The sequence below is a fragment of the Streptopelia decaocto genome (genome assembly GCF_964273445.1).
Source record: "Streptopelia decaocto genome assembly, chromosome: 2".
Lineage (NCBI taxonomy): Eukaryota > Metazoa > Chordata > Aves > Columbiformes > Columbidae > Streptopelia > Streptopelia decaocto.
The window spans coordinates 58,781,683-58,805,010 of record NC_138655.1 but is presented as its reverse complement, the minus strand read 5'-3'; the positions used below and the strand labels follow the sequence as shown (position 1 = coordinate 58,805,010).

General features: G+C 33.8%; 1 protein-coding gene across 1 annotated transcript in view; it reads right to left on the bottom strand.

Moving 5' to 3' along the window:
• CCDC102B (coiled-coil domain containing 102B) overlaps window positions 1-17,354 on the bottom strand; it is a gene marked incomplete at its 3' end in the record, with an annotated part of 57,781 nt that extends 40,427 nt beyond the window's left edge. The window contains exon 1 of the mRNA XM_082044567.1: window positions 17,321-17,354. The remainder of the gene's footprint in view (window positions 1-17,320) is intronic.
• Window positions 17,355-23,328: the final 5,974 nt, after the last annotated feature.

Sequence of the window (23,328 nt, the reverse complement as noted above, 5' to 3'; positions counted from 1 at the left end):
CCCCCACAACAGCACTACACAGATGTGGAATAGCCATTGCCAAAGCTTGATCGAGGTCCAGTCTTTTTCTTATTGCTCAACCCACTTCCAGAAATTCTTGAGATAAAAAAAATGCATTCTTGTAAGTTTGTAGGACAAAGTCCTAGGGTGAAAAAAAACCAAAACCAAAACCCAACCAAATCAGAACTCCACCAATTCTTTTGTTTAGCAATAAGGGTAACTTACTCAAGAAAAACTGTGACACCTATGAAGGTACATTGTATTTATATTGGTAAAAAATATCATTTAACTCATAACTGATCATAAATAATATTAAACATCGATGAAGTAGATACAGCAGGTTAATGACTATAACAATAGACCTTGCCTGTGTTGTACTCTTTGACAGAAGTCAAATAGCAAATCAATACATGCTTAAATTTCCCTATTTGTAAAACAAGGATAATTTACAGTTTGAAACAGTTATTGAAAAAGCACTGTCCAAAAAATGAGGCACTGTTTTCGCTAAGTGTGCTTTCGTTTTTTCTTGTGTTTTTTTTTTTTTTTTTTTTTTTTTTCTTTTCAAATAGAAAGACAGCACTGAGGGGCCTACACCTGAATCCATAATTGTTGTACTGGAAATACAGCTTTGAAGTATATTCATATTTCACTGTGTAGAAACACATGCAAACTTTCTTTGGTCAGGTAGTCTGTCTTCACCTTGATATATGTATAAATTATTAGTAGCTTTCATTGTTTGCAGACGGAATGTCTCATTCTGTCTCCTTTGCACAAAATGTAAACAATCAAATATTGTACAGAGGTAGTGATGAAGCCAAATTCTCAAAAACAAAAGAATGAAACATAACTGGACCCCATGATTCGCTGAAGGCTTTTAAGATCTCTGTTTCATCCATGGGACTTTTTCTCTGCAGTTCATGTTAGAAATTTTATCATTTACTAAAAACAGAGGTGTACAAAAGTGCAATGTTTCTTTGAAGTCTTTTAGATTTATTTTTTGATTAGTCAGCAAGGTACAGTGGTGGCCTCATAATTTAAGAAACGCCTTGTAATTTAACATTACTTTTAGGACCAGAGAGAACATGAGTATATATGTAATATGGGAAGCATGATTCATTACTTATTCTGATTTCATTAATTTGATAATAACCTCAAGAAAAAAACCTAAACACACTATGGTTCTAACTTTGTTGAATTTCCATTCCATTTTAGAGTGAAACATCCACAGGTCTTCTGCATACAGCCCTGGTTTAACTGAAGTAAAAAGATGTTTTCCCATTGACATTAATGAAAGCAGGATTTTCTGCTTTGCAGAAGTGCTGTACTGCACAGCTGCTGAGAAGACATCCCCTCCTTTTTCACACATGCATCTACATGTTCTTGACTAGGTAGATTTCCTCTTAGTAAAAGCAGTTAAATAATCAGATCAAACAGATGTAACATTCACAGCTAGTACTTTTTTAACTTCACTAGAGATGGCATTTAATTTATATAACTAGTAGAATTACCTAAGTAATATCCAGAGAGCAACAGCCAAGCATTTATGAACAAAGTAAAACAATTTATATATTGTATACAAGATTATACTTCAAACACTGTATTTGACTTCATTATATGAAACTGAAAGAGAACTATGTATTTCATTGATGACTAGAGAAAATTTGCCCTCCTCTGCAAGAAAGGCTTGGGCAGGAACCTCTTTTTGGCTAAAGTGAGGTTTTGCTTATAAACCTCCTTTCCTGGCCAAAAACTACAATGTATCATGCTGACCCATTATGGTTAACCTACCTGTCAGGTTAATCAACCTCTATGACCATGCATGATGAAAGCAAATGAACTACCCCTTTAAACTGCCACAATTTGTTTTTATTTATTTATTTATTTATTTATTTATTTGTTTATTTATTTATTTAAAAATCCTAGAACACCTAGAATTGGAACTTTTAATGTAGTGTTTACATTTTCTGCAGATTTTTTTCACATTTTCATTTGATCAGAAATCTAATAAATTCTTGTGAGTGTTAAAGCATATCGATAATAGCATCAAGGATGAATATTCTTATGCATCTAGTTTAACATCCATACCTGAATACAGCAGCTCTGTTCCTACAGAGTTGTAGAGCAACTCTGATAAAAATGGTGATAGGAATTCTATTTCAGCTGTGAATAAGAGTTGTGCTTATTTCTATTTTAAAAATAAATAAATAAAAATCCTTGAAAGGAAGCAAATATTTTTAAAAAAATTAAAAGTGTTGATTAATATAAAAGTGCCTGAAATGGTCAGAATCTCACAGTTCCAGAGGGATGATTAATATAGGCTTTTTTTTCTTTTTCCAACTTCAGTCTGATCTTTCATGTTCTCAAAAATACTGAACTGATGAAATAATAACAAGTTTCACTGAAAACTGTCGTAATACTGAATCGGTTTTTACTGAACCTTTAATCATCCCTGTAGTTACAGAGATACTTTAAAAATAAATTCTCTGGTGTATGACCACCTCATAGTAAAGTAACTCACTGTAAAACATCACATATTTACATTGAACTTTGAAAACTCTCATCTATCTGTATATTGCCAGTCTGTTCAAGAGGGGAACCAGAACATTTTCTAAGTTTTATGTTAATGATAACCAAGACAAGAAAGCTATGTGTTAATATTGTTACAGGTACAGACCTCTAAACATCAAAAATTTCACAAGTCTGAAAACTAAGGAAAAAAAACCAACCTGCCTGCAGCTAGTTTTAAAGTTGCTAGCTTGAGTTTGCAGCAGCAGACTAGCTAGCATAGCAGATGAAGCTCAGTGATGGTTATTACTTAATAAGAGATTATTGGATGGAAGATAAGATAAAGTTAGGGAACCAGATGAAAGCGAGGATTTTCTGTCTGATGAAACCTTCTGATAGTTTCACTCTTAACAATTGAGGAACAATACAGTAATACAGAATACCTTTTAGAGTAGTTTTTCTTCAATGAATAATCCCAAATAAGTATGCACAAAATATAGGAAGCAACATTCATTTTGTTATGTGAGTGGTGTGGGGATAGTATGAGAGAAAGAGAGAAGGAGATCTAGTGGCTCTCAGAGAAAAAAGAAGTTGCAGACATTCGGCAAACACTACGAGGAATATAGCTCTAAACCATATTTCATTATATTGCAAGCTTTGCTTATTTACCTAATGATCCTAAACACCAATAAGAAAAAGAAGAGCTCTTTATTTATTCTTACAGGCTATTATTGTGGGCAGAGAGAAATGTACTAAACCTTGGTGGCGCAGTTAACAAAATTACCAGGAGAGAAAAGATTTATTTCACTTCCCCCACATTAACACTTGCTCACTGAACTCAGTTTTTTTCAGTGAGTTCGGTAGCTACATCAGCAACTTGAGGATAATATCTCAAAATTCTTTTAATAATTGCATGACTTAATCTTTAGTTACATGCCTTTTAATTAATAAGACTTTGGCCAAACATTTTTAAAGGGATTTTGTATCTTTACATAAAATATATGTTTTATATTAAGCCAGTTAATTTTCTTTTGTCTAATCTATATAAATAATAGGACAAAATGAAGCATTAAAGCTACACATGTGCTTTTGTAATTGGTACTGGAAACTCAGAACTTTCCATGATATTGCTGCAGCTGTGCCTTCAATCAACAAACCCCTATACAGGAAGAAGACTTTGAGAAGATGCCCAGGGGTGATGGGCTCATTATGGAAAGAATATAGAGAGTGACAGACTGTCACTTGCTGAAAATTTGGCTGTTTACAAAGGACTGCTCACTACTGAGTCATCAACTCAGGAAAGGGAGATCAAGATATGTGTGCCTATTCCTGTTGTAACGCTCATTTTAACTAGTAAGACATAGCCTTTAGAGGTTCTACCCACTGGCTAGAAAATTTCAGCAGGCTGTGAGGAGAGTATGCTTGGTGGTAAAAGGTCTGGCAAAACATATTGTAGATTCATGTCATTTTTGTCAAACAATGGTACAGCATGTCACTGACATCTTACCACCTTCAGGGAAGGTAAACTAATCTGGAAACTTAGTATATAGATTATTTTGATTGCTTAGAACAAACACCTGGAGGGTGGAAAGACATCCTTACAGGAGCAGAAATAGTGGTATAGGGAATCTGCACCCTGCCTATGGCAAGACTGGTCTCATAAACGATGCTGCTTTAAGTTGATGGTTTGCTACTTTTGCCTTACCCAGAGAAATACAGTCTTATAGCAGATAACATTTTAAGAATAAAGTAGTACAAGCTTAGTGTGGTTCAAACGTTGTATAGTGGATTTTCCACCTACTATATCAACCTCAAAGTAATGAGACAGTAGACCAATGGAATGGACTACTAAACCACAGATATACAAGAGTGAATCTATTAACACTTTAAATGGGGATCTGACTTGTGGGAACTTTTAAGTTGGCTACACAAGTGACAAATCCCCTTGGGAAGTACCATAGATAAGGGATTCATATCAGTAGCTGCTCAAATTCCTGTTAGAACAGAAGTAAAACCCACCTGAAATCCATTAAAAGAGACTGCAGTTAAACATCCAATTCAGGGGTTATCTGGGTCACTCTCCTTTACAAAGAAAAAGGAGTATGGTATGCTGTAGACACTAAAGGGAGTGAGTTAACAATAACTGAGATTTGGATTATGTCCAAGACCTGAGCGTCTTCTCTTGCAGAAAAATATGGCCTCACCATATCACCGTGGCAACACTGAGAACCGGAACGAATACGCGAAACTTGTCTCTAACGGACTCTGCCTTTTAACATTGCCCATGGAAAAACTCAGGTATTGCAGATCAGTCATAAACCACATTTAAAACAATTTACAGGAGGAATACCATCTTAACACCACAAGGACAAGTACTGACAGTAGATAATAATGTTACATTAACGCTAAGATCTAAAGTTAACCTGAATTTACCAATATGTAATAACACTGGACGTGAAGTTGTACGTGGTTGTGACAAGACTGAAATGGGTACTACAGACATGTAAGACAAGTAATCATACACTAGTAGTCACCAATAATTACACTAGCTCTAAACAATGAGAAAATAATATATGGCATTTTTTTTTATAAACACTCTAATAATCGCTGGGCAAGTCAATGTAGATGGACAAAATTAAGATACCATTTGTTCCTGATTGTGTATCTTAAAAAAAAAAATCCAGATAAGTTATTAATAAAAGTATCCCTCCCTTCATGCAATTCCATGATTTACAGGAGCCTATGATTATGGCTCCAAAATCAGTGACAATGAATGTACATTTGAACTTAACCAATATGTACACTACTGCCTGGAATAAAAATTGTACTGATTATAGTGACCCTCTTTAAAACCGGTGGCTACAAAGTCATAGACCACTAGGACACAGAACTAAAAGAGGTATTATTTAAACTCTGTTGGGTGAAATTGGTATGAGAACTAAATTAATTTGATACTGAAACACTAGCAAATAAATTGTCAGTATTAGAAGAAACTGAAGCTAGTGTAATCAGAATGACCTGGAAAATGCTTAGAAGAAAGAGAAGTCAAAATGTGATAATAATGAACACATAGCTCATACTAAAAGCTGATGTATGCTGAGAGCAGTGCCATCATGTTGAAGTGAGAGCAACACGTACTTAGAACACAGTGAACAGGAAGAGACAAGGGCTGATATCACTTGCAGCTGCCATCATCCTGCATCTTTGCAAAGTAACTGCTGAGCAGCTTCTTCAGAATCTGCTAATTTGTAGAAATTCTACAGACCATACTTGCGAGCTGAAAAGTATAAATATGTCAGCTTACTCCTAAAGTTTTCGAAGCAGATTCAACAGCAACCAGACTACTGAGGCTTTTGTGCTTGCCAGCATGATACAGGGGACAACCCCACCATGACAGAGGAGGAAGAAAGAGCACTCTCACCAGCAGCTCAGTAACTATTCTGCTAATAGACAAGTTACGAATTAGAAAATGTGTGACTTAGAGAGTTCATGAATTAATGAAATAATGAATTAGCAAATTAATGTGTTGGGCTAGTCTGTACAAAAAGTATTCAGCTATTGTTTGTTGTCTTTTTATGTTTTGGTGTTTTATTTATTTATTTCTTTTTAATGAGCTCATTAAATAAAGTTTAAGTTACAGAATACATTGTACTGTAAACTTGAGAGATCCAAACAGATCATGACAACACATACAGATTATCATACTTCTGGAGTCTGGATCTAATCATGGTCTCTGTTAGCAGGTTAAGAAAATTGTTATTTTAGAACTGAAAATTAGAAGATAGTGATTTCAAGGTTTTCAGTGCACATCCAAAGATCATTCAGTTAATTTTTTCCACAGCTATAGAACATGACAATATTAAACCATATGGTATATTTTAAAGTTGTTTATGTTGTTTCCAAACATCATATTCCTAACATGTGTCATAACTAAAAAATCAGCCAAAAATGTCCTGAAGAGACAAACAATGCAAATTATTTCCTTCCTGTTAAGATTTATGTGACCATTTTTTTCCCCTGTTTGCACTTCTCTAGCTACATTCCTTTTTAATATCAAAATATCAATACAAGTCCAATTTCTTTCCTAAAACTGCTTTATTTATTTCTCATGTCCGGTAATTAAAAACAGTTTTGCTGTGAAACTAATGAAATATAAAGTCATGTTTCTAACTTCACAAAGAGAAGTGTTTGTGAGGTCTCATTTTGCTTATTGTCCAGCTATGAAACCTGTGAAGTGCCTGAAAGAAACATGTTTTCTCACTGTATCAGTTTGGAAAGTCTTGTCTGTTAAGTGTCTCTTTGAGATCAAATGAAATCACAGCCACAATTCATTAATGCCCTGACCCATAACATAAAAATCATGCAACTCTTCTGTAACCTATCCTCAGCTTGAACTTTTGAAGTGTAAGAGACAATGTCAGGCCTAAATCTTAATTTTAAAGTTTCTCAATTTTTGAAGTTCATAATGGATAGGATTAAAACTCAGATGTTTTACCAAAAAAAAAAAAAAAAAGTACAAAAGTGAGGGAGAAGAAACTAAAAATGTTATTTACATTGGCGGAGAAGAAGCAGTAAAGCCAGAAGTGCTGAGTAAAGTCGTCTACATTTCCTATAGGTCTGGCCAAATGTAAAACCTTGGGAAAACTGAATATCACTATTTTCCTTATTATTCTCTTATGGTATAAACACATTCACCTTGAAAGTAAATAAATAAATTTAATGTCAGGAGAGGTTAAAAAATTCCAGAGAGTAATAGGAGTAGGATGAAATCTAAGCAAGTACTTGTTAGTAGAATCTGTGCAAAAATGGAGTCAGATCCCAATTCTGCATTAATCACCACTAGATGAAGGAATAATATGACAGAGAGAAAGAAGGCTAAAGAAGAGACCCAAGTTTCAGCTTGGCCTTCTATTGAAAAATTCAGAAACAAAGTTTTTTAACTACTCTATTAATACTAAAAATTTCAGAAAGTAGCTTCAGGAAAAATAGTTCTGTGGGGAAAATTGCATTTTACGACCATAGAAAAGATTGTGACTGAGAAGGTGTTTCTCAAGTACCTCTAGAAAGTGTATTACCATATTAGCAGTCCATTTTTAGCTAAATTCACAGGAGGGGAGGTAAAGGATGACAGTAACTGAAAGGCAATAAAACATAGAGGAATTAGTAAGTGAAAGGAGTAATTGGGAACGGCTGAATCTTTTTCCGTTTTAGTCAGAAGCAAGACAGGTTTATCCAGAAACTAAAAGAAAATAAAGCAATTGTCATAACACTGAAATAAGTGTTGCATACTACACAACAATATTATGTATACTGCTATTCGATATTCCAGTATTCATGGTAAGAAAAATTCTCCAGCTGCAGAGGAGGAATTCTTTCTATTGTTAATAGCAGCTTGCTTCTCCCAGAGGTTTTAATAATTCATATGAAGACATGTAGGGTAAAATTATATATATGTATGTAGTTAATGACTTCACAAAAAGAAATGTGAAGTAGGTCTGAGTGGCCCGCAGGCTGGCCACACTAGTCACATTGCCAGTTTATGCTCACATGCTGTCTTTCCCCAAAACATACTCCAGTTCTTTGAAATCAGGTTTACAATTCCAAGTGGAAGTGGTCCTGCCCATTTTAGAGAAATTAAAATCTCTAGTCTGACAGCAATTCTTTTCGAAAAAAAAGAATGCCATATAGTAGCCCTGAGTAATCTGTTCTGTGCAGGGGGGCTGGATTAGATGATGACTAGACGTTCCCTCTAACCTCAGCCATTCCATGATTCTCTGAGCTGTGTGTGCCTATTTCTCCAATTTTTAACAGCCAGGAAACAAGAAGAAATCTAGATCACAAATTTTGAATCCCTGAATACATAACTTTTACCCAAATGGTTCACACAACACCTTATAAGTAGAGAAGTGCCATAAGAAATAAGGTCATTTTGTGACAACGCTGAATTGCTTTAGAAGTGGCAATTCTGCATTGTTCCATAGAACTGTACAGTATATCCACGTTTTTGACTTCTGTAAGTCTTTCAGTTAATGTTTTTAAAAATCAAGTAATTTAATGATGTAGGTAATTTTTAATAGGAAGAATATATGAATGTCTTGATTTATTAGATAAATTCATTAGATTAGAAGAGAGGAGATTCAGGCTAGACATGAGGAAGAAATTTTTTACAACGAGGGTGGTAAAATACTGCAACAGATTGCCCAGAGAGGTGGTAGATGCCCCATCACTGGAGACATCTAAGGCCAGGCTGGACGAGGCTCTGAGCAACCTGATCTAGTTGGAGATGTCCCTGCTCATTGCAGGGGGGTTGGACTAGATGACCTTCGAAGATCCCTTCCAACCCAAATGATTCCATGATTCCATGTTCCTTTTGTTTTTCATGTAAACAAATCACAGTCTAGAACTTCGTTCTAACCAACTTGATTCTTGAAATTTTAAAAAACGTTAGTGGATTATGTGAAAAAAGCACTGTTTTCAATGTGGCATATTTTAAGTAATGATTTATTAATTAGATACTTCTAAATAACAAAATATTGGTATTCAGTTATATGAAGTAGCATTAGAATTCCCTGACACAGTTACGGAAAAAATAAACACATGTTGTGTTCTTAAGAATTCAGTGACATATGGAAAGGATTTTCTCTGAACTACATTCCCATTTAATTAATTTTCACAGTAATGATTGAAAGGTAAAGCCAGAATATCTGCTTGAAGAATGAAGAACCTGCCAACTTATGCATCAAATGCATATATTCTAGAAACAAACACAGTTTTAAAATATCTTGAGATGTGAAACCTGATTGTGTATTAACACTAAATTAAACTGGGGAACTTTCCCACTTCTTCTATTGTAAGTCCCTGCTTCTTGTTTCTGGGAGCTAGAGGATTAGAAATGCTGATATTAAAATAAATAAATAAATAAATAAAAACAACCAAAGATTTGTTCTTAAAATAAGTTTGCAGAAAGCAAGAGATACTCAACATCTACTACTCACACAACAGATAATGCTTGAATCTGTAAATGAGTTTAAGTATTTAAAGTTTGGGATAATTTCATGCTTGGCTACTTTTCAACCAAGCAACAACTAGCAAGACAGACACTGGATGTATGTAAAACCAGAGATTTAATTATTTAAGCATAAGCAAAATTTTAAGAAAAGTCTAAGTAAGTACTACAATGCAGACCTACTCTGAAAACATAGACTGTTACACTCTGTTTCACATAACTCACTTTTTCTTGACTTTGAGAGGTAACCAGATTGTTTGTTCAGATCTGCAAGACAAATCCTTGTGAAAGATTACTCCTTTTTCCATCTTTAGATAATTCTCTTTCTTTCTGAGAAAAGATCTACGGTATATGCATTTTTCTCAGGGATGTACTTGGTTTCTGATAGAGGTGTGATGTCCCACAATTTTCTTCTGTCTCTCTTCATCACTTCCAAAGCTAATTGAATTAGGAGCAAACTAATGGTTTTATTTCCACTATGAGTTGGGTCATGATATAGCAATATGGAAAAGCACAAGGAAAAAGAAGAATGTGTATGAACCTCGTCACAGAAACTGTGAATATGCAGAGCGCTGTGTGTGAAGAAAGTGGCAAACAAGATAATCAAGCATTTCCAGATACTTCCCAGGCTGAAGGTCAATTCTAAGCTCAGGTGGAATCAATTCAGGAAAGATATATCTCTAATAGCAACAACTAGTGACTTGCAGGAAACATTCAATTCTCCATGAAGTTCCACAAAATTTTATATTTGGACTGATGCTTTTATTGAAACTATTGCTATTACTGTGATTCCTGTAACCATGCAGAATTATATATTTCTCTCAATGTGTGAATGGCTTCTGTAAAATATATTGGAAACTTTTCTATGCCAATAGGAGAATTTGACCACAGAAGCAGTCAAACTAGCATGGCTAAAAGTTTTGAAGAACTGAGTTTGTTGTTTGTGTTTGTTTGTTTGTTTGTTTGTTTTTCCATAGAGTAAAAGCACAGCTAGGAAAAAAGACTTTGTTATTTTAAGTTACAATAATCTATAAGGTGCCCACAATTAAAAGCAGTAACTAAGGACAGGAACTCTTTCACAGTGTTATCTTACACTATTGTTGCCAATGGTGGTCTTAGAGGTTCTTGCTCAAAATGAAATCCTATGATTCTCTTTGCCAAAGGATGCACCAGAAGAGAACTTAGTCCACTTCTTTGTGGTTCTATGTACTGCTTTTCCTTTTACCATTTTTCCCTATGTCTAAATATTTATTCTAAAATAAAATCCTGTTCATTGTTTCAATTTCTTTTCAAACACATGAATATGTTTTATAGAATATTATACAAATTATATACCTACTGTACACATACACATTCATTAAAAAGACAGCTTGGAAGGTAGTCATAGATTACAACAAATTTAAAGACTAAACACTGCCACTTTCAATAAATTCTAAGCAGTTTCAATACTTCAAAATGAGAACTAGCATTATATACTCTTTGTGATTTAGGTCTACTGCACAAGTCATTGCATATCATTGCAATATCTTCAAAGATCTTTTACACAGATAAGCTAGTGTTTCTTCACGTCTTTGAAGTTATATTAGAACCCTCAGGATCAAATATGGGTAACACAAATATTTATACACAGAGATGTTGTCATTTACTACCCATAAGGCCAAAAGAAGCTCTGAAGTACTGCTATAATTTACAGTAACTTTGTTTCCCCAAGAATGTTTTGTTTGATTACAAACCTTCATAATATATCAACTATAATTTTTATACATTTGAGTCTGTACAATTGTTACATATTTCTCAGCCACTACACTTGAAAAAAAAAAAAAAAAGTTGTATAATCAGATCATGCAGGGGGAGAGGGGACCATTTATGAAACAAAAAACTTTCCCAGAAAATCTCAAACAGAACTAGGCATTGAGCAGAAGCCAAGACAAGCTTAATCCAATTTAACTAGCTATCTGTGGCATTTGAGACACAACAGTTTGGTTAGCTGGCTCCCCTTTGAGGTTACATATTACTTCTTATTAGAATACGACCAATGAAAAAAGAGACAAAATCAACTTTCTAGGTTATTACGATAAGTATGAACTGTCAACGTTTTAGATCTTTTCAGGGTAAGCAACTTACAAACAGGTCTACAAAACCCAGTGTAAACTTCTGGACTAAGCAGGCAGCCAACTCACCTGAGTTCTAATCTAATCTCATTGATTCTATGTGGAGACTGGTAATCTACTGTGAAATACCTTTATTGTCTGAATGATGCTCTGTATGATCATTAGAAAAGACAGGCTATGATTAATAACTTCAATTCATACCAACTGCAGAGTATATTTAAACTAAGGCAATGTTAATTCATATGAATGAATTCGTATCAGTTAAAGGTCTGGTCTGATAGGCAACTCCTGAGTAGTGCAGAGAGATTTTTTAGAACAATAGTAATCTGTTCTCAAACTTGAAACAGGTAATTGCTTCAGAAGACTATAGTTCACATTAGTTCAGTATACCGAAACACTATCTTTTTTAATGCTTACACCTAATGATGCAAATTAATGCTTTGTGCAATTTATGAAACACCAAGGCATCTTGTTTTTCAGACATAATGAGATTTCCCCTTAATCACATTAAAATGGTTTCTAATTTTTTCTTTTTTTCAGCAGTTCCACAGTTGAGGCAAAGAATAAAGTGCATGAGTCCTACTCCCCTGTTTCCACAGAAAGCAGATTAAGTTAGTTTCAGGGAAAGTTTAATGGGACAAACATTTTTTACCCCACGCTGAAATGAACAGCAGTGCTAACAATGCCATAGCCCCTTTATTGGAGACATGTAGACTGAGCAGCTTCTTACACTCCTTGGCTCAGTTGTGACAGAACCAGTTGTCAGTTAAACAACAGAGAATCTCAAAAGACTCCACACAGAGTTGTCAGTGTGTTATTACAGGAGACACAGCTCAGCCAGTACACACATGTGCTGTCTTGCTTATACTGACTGACAGCCCTTTGGAAGGACACTGAGAAACATCTTTCATAGATTTGCTCTGACCTTCCCAGAAAGAGAGAAGGCTCCAGAAATATACGGGAATAATATCCAAGACATACATCATCCACAAGTATAGATCTGCCTTTGAGCATATCATTCATAATTGGTTTCAGAAGTCATTTTAAAATTTGCAAGCATTAAATCCAGTTGTAAGTTAAAGTCAAAAAGGAAAGAAAACTAAAACCATTTCATTCGGCTGTTCACTTTCAGCCAGGGTGTTTGTTAATTAATTTATCTAAAACATAAATATTTGTAAATAACCTTTAAATAAGCATACAGTACACCATTTAGACCAAAGCCCACTGTATCACATCAGGTCCTTATTAGTGTCCATTCTCAGCCATTACCACCATTAGGACTCTAGTATTTGATGTTTTATCTATTTATATTTAAAATCCAAATTAATCTCTTTATGAGAGCCTCATACTGGGTACAGTGAAAATTTAAGATGCTCAGTTACTCCCAAATGGCACTGAAGACTTGAAAGATCTGTGAGGTTTTTTTGTTCTCACATTTTTGAGATTGGGCTATACATCATATCAGCGGGGCTCCTTTCAGTTTCAAAGGGAAGTTGAAAAAGGCAACTGAAGACTTCTTTAACCATTCAGAAAAGTGCTTTACTGAACAAGAATTAGGTCAGACACAATGCTAAAACATGTCCATCCAAACAGAAGAGGTCACTTAAATGTATAGAGAAGCTCCATTATTTAAACAAAAATCATCACAAGTTTATTTTCCAGATTTTATACCACATTTCTAACAAATCTTTATATGTTACTCAGTTGGAAAGTGACTTTGCACTGGATAGCTTTTCTTTCATTTATAAGCTTTTTTGCTTCCTAACAGAACACTGACTTTTTTCTTTTTCTAATTTCCATATGTGAAGATGTAATGGTATATCTGTGAAAAACCTCATTTTTTAATCCCTGCTTATATTCTGAGAAGTTCTTCAACTTTTAAAAATTCTTGACAATATCTTAAAATCATATGCTTTATGATATAAGAGATTAAGAATTGTCTTGTTATAGTTGAAAACATTTAGGATATATTTCTATTCAAAACTTGACCCAATTTTGAAAGTAATTTCATAACACTGGGAGTAGGGATAATTAATCACATATCTGATGCATAGCTTCAGACCAAGACACAAAATATTTTAATGCTTTTTAGGACACAAAACAATTTTTCTTCTAAACACCTCTTGGAGTCAATCCGGAAAGAAGAGATTTTCTCACCCACATAAGCAGATTAGTAAGAATGATCATGAATATTTTGTATTGTCTGGGTCAGAGCCTACCCACTTGGCTCGTTCAACTACTTTGATATAGTTGTATGAGAATTAACAGTCCTGTTGTGCAGAAATGCACTCAGTTTTATCAGAATAGTTTTAGAACACATTTCTTCTATAATTAAGTCTTTGAAGAATATTCTTTTAAAAAAGATTTCTTCTCGGACATTGATATGTAATTATTCTTAATTGTGCTTCACAAATGTAGTATTTTAATGCCATCTTATGTCTTTCAACAGTTCAAGGATTGGGATTTAATTTCAAGTGTGGCATTTAATGAGGTAAGATAGCATCCTGTGATGACTCCAACTCCACTAAGTATTCTTTGAGGGAAATGTACTTAAGAAGTAATTAATATTTTCATGTAAGCCTTGGTTCTATACTTACTAGAGTGTTCACACAAAATAATACCATGTGTTATATCCTGGAGATCACTGAAATGCATACAGAAGCATCTGAATTCTCTCAGTGCCCACAGTAGGCCAATTAATAGTCCCACCAAAGGAGAAGAAATTAATTGTATAAGTAATTGTTACTCAGTGTGGCTCCTTCCACATATTTTGTTTTCAATATTGTCCTTCAGATAGAAGGGAAGTTGGCAACATTTAACTTTTGTGGGTATCTATGTTGGTGAAAGAAAAAAAACACCACCCACAAAAAAACAACCAACCAACCAACCAAAACACCAAAACACAAAAACCCAAACCAACCCAACTAAAAAAACAACCATAGCTGTCCCCCTGCCAGAAAAAGAACAAACAGTAAGAGCTTTCATGGCACTTCCTCCCTGAGTGTAACAACTTGGAAAAACCCAATAATGATCCCTACAAATGGAATTGACTATTAATAACAATGAAAGTGTTGTTTAGACACTGATTTTCCTGTTTTGGTAGTTATATAGAAGCATACCAGACAAAAATGTAACTCCAATAAAGATCTCCTTTTTTCAGAATGCAAGTAAATCTTTTAAATTAAAGCAGCCCTTACAAAATCATGAGATTAATGTTCTGTTTTCAATCACCATTGTAACTCACTGAGTTAAGTAGAGTGGAAGATTCAAATTCAAGAAAGAAGTGAAGAGTAAGAACAAGGAAGCTAAAGAAAAAAAAATACTTAAAGAGCATGGACACTGAGAATTTATAGGAATATAAGTTATAAATCAATCCATGTTAAGAAACCAAAACACACAAACTTAAATTGAGGATTTTGATATTACTCAAAAGTTTGTTGTTATTCATTCTTCTCTTTTCTCCATTTTGCTAAAATATAGTTTAATATAAATGCAAATAAAGTACACATCTCTGTTTTCCATAGGACTTCCTGTAAAACTACTGTTTCCAAATATATTTTGCTTGGGATACTTCCATCATAGAAAGATAGTTGCCTTTAGATCCACTGGCAACTACTTACAAGATGAATCACATTTATAGAGCTCAAAATGCACCATTATCAGTCCCACAGTCTTCTCAGTTAAAATAATTATAACAACATTAGTAACAACACTTCACACATATGTAGATGATTTACTGGCATAGAAGGGACAGTTACCTGCCTCCTTAGGGAGACACATTTCATGTTTCACAGTTCTGTTGGGACAGAAACATTCATGCTTGTGCAAATTTTTTTCTCTCTTTTTTCTCTTTTTTTTTCCTAAATACCTTGATGAAACTGTTAGTGATGTACAGCAGGACATGTCTACTAAGCAACCTGGAAAGCTTGTATCCACCACAGTGTCCTGTATTCTGTTTATTGATGCTGGAATGTTCAGTAGGTTGTTTGCATTTGTCGAAGTGGATGAAAACAAACCCAGTAATGAAAAGCTGCAATACACACTTCAGAGAACAGTTCCAACTAATGTACTTTGAATGTCAATATTAGAATTTTTTTCCCTTAGAATTCTGCTTGTACTGTTGTAGGGAGTTCTTCATTTATTAGCAAATGGTATAAGTATTTGATATAGCATAAAGGCAAAAAAGGTAGAAAGCAGTATTTAAATAAATAATATACACTTAATTGTAAGAATATTTGATAGGCTACAAAAATACAGCTAGCTAAATTAAAATTTGCAGTGGTAGTTTTTCTTGACAATATTGCTTTAAATGACCATATGTTCTTGCCAAATTTGTACACTTTAAATTATTCCAAGATCTACTCCTCTTGGTGTTGAAGTCAATGACAGTGTTTTCAGTCTGTTCATTACCAACTGCTTTAGAGCATTCATTTTCTAACAATTTATTTCTCAGGTCTACCTGATTTTAACATCAATACTTTAAGGTGAAGAAGTGGCCTCAATTCAAAACTGGTTACATGCAAATACATAAAAATGACAGAGGTCATCTTCTACATTTTTCACTAACCTCCCCTTCTCTGAGAGGTTTCATGACAAAGTGATATGACTAGTTTTATTAGTGATACCTAATATATCAAGGAAATCCTTATAACTTCATTATGTTATGCAAAGAATTGCATTCAGAAACTCAAAACCCCCCTAAATTTACTAACATAGGTAATCTAAAAGAAAATCTATGCTTTTAGCAAAAGGATTATTTATAGCAGACTCTGCTTCACAGAATGGTTGTAAGAATCAGTGAGAACTAAGATAAAAAGCAGCTATCTGGATAGTCAGTAGGCAGCCTGTTAGTACTATTTGTTATATATACTTATTAAACTCATCAACATTACTTTTGAAATTTGACTCTTGATTCTCATTAGCAATGGATCATCCATACAGTCTCACACCATCTGGGATATTTGCCTTTCAAATAATGACAAACTAAATATCTTTGTCCAGTGTTGAGAAATCATAGTATGAATTAATTATATTTCATTGCATTAAAGTAGTATCATATAGATAAGAACACACTTTTTTCTTATCCTTGCATCAGATATTTTCTGAAGGAAGTTAAGAATTTACAACCCATTGGTGGAGTTTATGAAACTAGTAACACTAAAAAACCTGCTTGCTAACAGAAAAAAGAAAGATGAACTGCTACCAACTCATAACTGTTCTCATGACACTGACTCTGACTAAGTTACCAAAGCTTTACTGATTTATCCAGTTGCAGATGCATTACACATTATAGTGATTTTAAAACGTTTTCTGTATTGAAAAAGTATAATCCTTATATTAATTTCTAAATAAAAAAAATAAGAAATAACTATTTAACAAACTGCCACTTTGAAAATTTTGAAAACTTACCTGGTTATGGTAAGTAAGGATCCTACTACATCTGAAAAACAAGCTATGTTTAATGGGGTGTTAGAATTAATACTACCCGATAGCAGCAAAAAGGACAGAAGAGAAAAATTTAGCTGGATCTAACTTAGCCACATACTTCAAATACTATGTGTTTTCTCATCCTCAATACTTTTGGTAGGTATTTCAGATTGTTTTCCTCCTTACTATCAGCATGATAGTAACCTATACTTTGTCCCTGAAGAGAAATATAAAAATTAAACAGTAAACCCACAAGCTTAAGACCCCTTACCCTCTGGGTTTGCTGAGCTCCTCTTGCTTCTCAATGCTACAGACACATGTATAAACAACAGAATTTCCTGCATCCTTTTCTCATCTGCACTTCTCTGGGACTTGGCCAACAGGGTTATTTACAGCATTAAGGCCACTCCACAGTAACTTGAAAAAGTTTCTCATTGGTCAGGCTTTATAAAAACTAAAACCATATTTTTTTTAAAGCACAAGACATTTATCCAAAATAAAACTTTCTGCCACACTGTTCTTCACTAAGTATTGCTTTATGCAGTTTTTTATTTCTGCTTCTCTTTCTAAACTGAAGACTGTGATCTCAGTCCCTGAAATGTTATGTAGAAGCTTAAATTAATTATTCTAACCACAGTAGTTATGTACAGGCACTCATCTTTTCCAGGTTGTGTGGATTCTTATGCTGCTACTTGCTCTTAGTATACCTCCAGACTTTCAAATATCCCATAATAAGACTAGTTTTTCCCTCTGCATGACTGTATATCATCTAGCTACTACATGCATTTTCATAATTGATGCACTAATTAGCCAGATGCTGTTGGACATTATTATGAATAGTGGTAGCATTTTAGATTTTCAGAGATATGAAAAGAACATGGTGAAGAAAGGTAAAAAAATATGGATTTTGAAAAGAACATTTCTGAATTTTTTCATTAAAGTTTTAAGTTATCATATTAAAATAGTAGGTAAGAAATATTTCTTTAACTAATATAAGCTCAAACACTTTTTGTAAGTGACATGTGACAAAGCATGACACTCCTGTTCCAAGACTGATATCCCAAGCCACCGACATGGTAGGTCCTTGAGACATAAAACTGATATAGATACAGCTGGAATGATTTGCCATAGCTCTGAAAAGCTAAAGAATTCTAATTAAAAAAACCTCATAATGTACAGAATACTGACAATTACTATGTCATGATCTCAGACTGAAAAGTCAGATTTCCTTACTCATAGCTTTAAGGAATATATCTCTACTTCCCCACTAGCATCGCACCAACCTTTATCAGCAGTATAGCAGGTAGTCTTTTCATTGTGAATAGTAACTATGGCTACAGGACTATTCACTTAAATAAGGGCATTGTTTGATACCAGGATATAATTTTTAGAATTTATTTTAAGGAAATGAACAAGCAGAAGCTTACACTCCCCTCAATTACATGGGTATTCTATGACTCTCAAAACATATTCCAGTGCCAGGAGACAAAAGACATTCAGTAAAAAAGCTGAAAAAAAAAACCTCAAGACATTTCTATAAAAGAAAACAAACAAACCCCACAAACAAGCAAACCACAATCAAACCAAAGAAAAAAAAAACCTCAAACAAACAAAAAACCAAGCCACACAAAACAATTCCAAAGTAAATTAAAAAACAAACAAACAAAAACAAATCCCAAGTCTATATTAAATTAAAAGCAACAAAAAATCCCAACAAACCCCAAATCCGAACAATAAAAGAATAAGACAACAGCTCCTTTATGCATCTTCCATGGTTTCTTGAAAAACTATATATATCTCATCTCCCACTAGAATACTCTCTGGCTACATTCCATTATCCCTACTGTAGGAAATCAATTCACATTTTAAAAATCAAGTTATGTACACATCATAAGTTACATGGTATGGTATTCCTTTGTAACTAATCACATTTCAACTCATCATGAGATATATAACTCATTTTCTACCATTGTTTGCTCATTGCAGTCTCTCAATGCATCCAAGAAGCCTGTTCCCTTGCCCATACTCAAACAAATTTTTAGTTTCTAGAGAAACTGATGTACATTCATCTTATCTGATAGGAAGCTAAGTAAAATTGATCACAACTGAAAATATCTCCACAAGTGAAGATCTGTAACAGAGAAGTTAACATTCTTTTTTTTTTTTTTAAGTGTCAGTACACTATGTGAAGGAAGTATTACTGTTGGAAGCACTGCTAAGTATATGTTGAATTCTTTGCCATGGGTATATTAAAAATCCCCAAAGCTTCTTTTTTAGTGCTTTTCTCCTGGACATCCATTTTTAAAAAAAGGATGACTGCTATTAACTACTTTTGGGGAAGGCAAACGATAGTTTTCAGGGAAAAAGGCACAAAACAGAGCTATGCATAACAGACCAACAGTAAAGCTATAACCAAAACTCTATTTGGTGCTATTCTGTTACACTCCTTCATGATGCCACTCCTTCATGACGCTAAGGAACTACTAGGAAAAGTACTACGAGGTACTATTGGGGAAAGGTAGCAAGGAACCTGACAAACCTGTAGTGCTAGATATGATAATCAACTTTAAAGGTTTATTGAAATTAATAAGTGGAATAGTTAGGTATTTTTATATTTTCACTCGTGAATTTAATCTTCCTTTTCAGTCTCATTTGACCTTGATGTTAGGCATAGCACCAATAATTACAGAACAGATGTTGCCAACATGCAAGCTTGCTAACACATGACATTCACATAAGGAACTAAATTGTCTTCCTAGAGATCTTCAGGTACATAAAGAATTCTTACTAAGTTCACACTAAGAACACTCATGTGTTCATCAGGAAAATGATTTTTGTAAGAAAACTGTACCGAGAAAATATGATAAGGACTGTAGGCAGCATCAATAATCAGGAACGATACGTGGTGTTAGCTGTCAACTGGACTTTGCAGCCCTGACTAGTGTGGGATAGATTCCCTTCACTTTGAGTACATTTGAACTTTGGCAGCATGCATGGCCTGCTTTTCCAAGATTCACAGAGAAGTATTAACAACATAAAAGCCAAATTTTGAATTTTTTAACGTCAAGACCTATCCCTTTGAGATCACAAAGGAAAAGACCCAGTCTTTTCATGATTACTGAGCCAAAAAGGATCATTTAAATTTGGCTCAGAGGAGGAAGTTAGAGCAAGTCATTTTTCAAAACACACAAGTTAACAGTATTTACTATATTGATGCAATTTCCTCAGCAGATATAAGAAATCATGTCACATTACTGTTCAAGCCAAAAACAATAAAGCACTTCAAGCACAAATAACAATAAATCAGAACATCCCTATTAACTAAATTGGAAAATAGGGAGGGTACGAAGCACTGAAATTGTAACCTTTGAAACTAGGTTTCCTCAAGTATTTTCAAAAAACACATAAATATGCTAGATTGCTTGTGTTGATGAAACTAATTTTTAATCTTATTATAATTTCATATTACTCCACACAATTTTACAAAAGTGTTTGTTTGTTTGTGGCTTTTTTAATCGCAAGAAGAAAGCTCAGTTATTTCAACTACTTCTGATTTTATTCCCGGGATCTCCTGACCAGTTGATGCTTATTTTTAAAAGAAGTTATGGTATTTGCAAGAGGATAACACTACAGCAATTTTAATATGAGAAATAAAAGTAAAAATGCAGGAATTGTTTGCCTTTTATGGTATTCATATTATTTTCTACCGAATGACTACAGAAACATTTCCCCTTTCCATACATTATAAATAAGTCACCATAATAGTTTCCAAATGAAGTCTCAACAAAAATATCATTAAAATTTTCTGGTACATCTGATGCAGAAAATACTAATAAAACTTCATAATTTATATTTGTGATTACAGTTTACTGTTGAAAGAATGTAATGTTGAAATAGCAGCAACATACTTTACAAGAATTTTAAATGGAATCAAATTAAGAATATATTAAGCAGTTTCTTTTTATGAAGGAAAAAATATTGTTTCTAGCTTGATATGTCAATATGAAAAACTAAAAAGAGTTGAGTCAAAGAGATATGGTTCTTTTTGCTCTTCATTGTAACCAGAGTGTATAGAGAGGCCACCTTGCCAAACCTTGTATTCACTGCACACAGGTGTGATGCTGCTGTGAATTCTTGTGTCTTCAGCATTTTAAGTGACAAAATTTGGCAAGATTGAAGGTTCTATGTTATTAATAAAAAGAATGTTTTCAGTTAGGTTTCTTCATATGTGGAGACTTAATCTGTAACTATTTCAGAAAAGAAACTATCATAATTAGGTCTTTAAATCAGCAGATTACAAATAACACCCAAGTGAAGATGTGTTCCTGATTTTTTCCTGTAGTCCAACATCAGCTGCATACAGACATAAGACAGGTAGTGTCTTAGCATTCCTTACAGTTCAACATTAGTTAGAAACCATAAAAAGCATGAATGTATTTAAAAACTTGCTCCACACTCCTGTAATGACTTTGATTAGGTCAGTTGTCCTTATCCAGGACTAAATAAAAATTAGAACCCAGATCACATTTATGTTTAGAAAGCCAAAAATTAGTCTGTTTTTTTTGTTTGTTTGTTTTCAATAGGATTGATGTATTTTTTTTCTAATTTTTCATACATAAATAATAACTACAGCAATATAATACTTTTATCTTTCTGCAGTTTTCTTTACTCAAGGAACCACTGAAGCATGACCAAAAATGTACTTCTTTTGGATAATTCAATAAACAATTTTAGTTAATAAGTAATTTCTCAGCAGCCTAATGAGAAACACAGGAATCTTTTCTTGCAAGCCTTTACTCTATTGTTTGTTAACCTACCTGTTATTGTTGTAAAAATTAATCACAGCTTCAAAACAAACATTGTTAATCACCCATTATATACAGCATAAGAAAGTAACACAAAGAGATATGCAAACTACTTCCAACGGTATTACTGGAGGGTACTAAAAACAAGCAAACAAAAATGCATTGGTCTGGGCAGAATGTCAGGCAAATGTCTTGAATTAAAGTTTTCAGTTACGACAGCAGAAACAGTGTTTGTGGGTGTACTTGTATGTTACAAATAAGCTGCAAAGTACTACACCATACCATGCACTAGAACTGGTTATAAAACAGAGGAGCTGGTATTAATCTAAACACATGGATCTTTATTATAGCATAAAAATACCCTCTCATTAAAACTACTAAGCACAATTCATCTGGCTCTTTCCATGTAGTCTCACAGCCATTTCTATTACAAACACTTCGAAGTTTACCTTTCAGCCACAGTCTGAACAGGTGAATACCCACGAAGACAGCATGACACACAACTAAGGGTCAAGATTGTTGTGAATGTCTTGCATCTGAAATAACCCACAGTTCTTGAAATACACCTTTTTTAGAAAAACTCTTCCAAATAATCCCTAAGGAATAAGGAGCCCTTAGTAAAATAAGCCATTCTAACTGGACTTGAGAGTCCTGTAACAAATATGAAGGTGGCTCTGATGGATCAGCCTGAGAAGTACATCCATTTCCCACTACTGAGATTAGTATTCAGTTGACTGAATTTTATTTTGAATGCTAACGTTCACTGGGAGCATATCAATAGGAATCCTAAATCCAGTTTAAACTTTATTTTCCATATTAATGAGACTAGAGCTTTGGTCATCTTGTTTTATGACTTCTTTACTGAAATGGAAAAGGGCATTGCTTATTACCTGCATTCTGGTCTTGTCAGGGACTTATGTGTCTTTGTCATTTCTAAAGGAGTACTGCAGACTTGTGTGTATACATTAAAAATATTTATTCTCTCATTTAACACTTTAGTTTACATTTTAACTTCTTCAACTTTTTAAATAGCAAACTGGTCAGCACAATCTTGTACAGTTTCAGAGTATTCTCTTACTAATATATTATGCTTAATCCAATTGTTTCTTTCTATTCTTAGTGACTTTCCATCATACTAAAAAACAGGAATACCAAGCAGAAATGAAAGGATGAACCTTTCCAATATCCAAGATCCTATCACAGATAAACAAAAGAAATACATTCTGGACTGTTTAACTTGACCCAATTTGATGGCTAGTATTTCTTATGAACAAGAAGAAAAGGACGGGAAAGCAAGAGAGAAACAGAATAAAAATTGTTTTTGTGGAAACTTTGCTCATTAATGCAATTCAGATAGATATTGATAGCTACAAGAATCATTTTCAAAAATCTAAAGTGTTAGTAAATTATTCTTTCATTCTAATATTTGGGATAGTTACGGTGGGAATAGCATATGGAAAGGGGGGGGGGAACA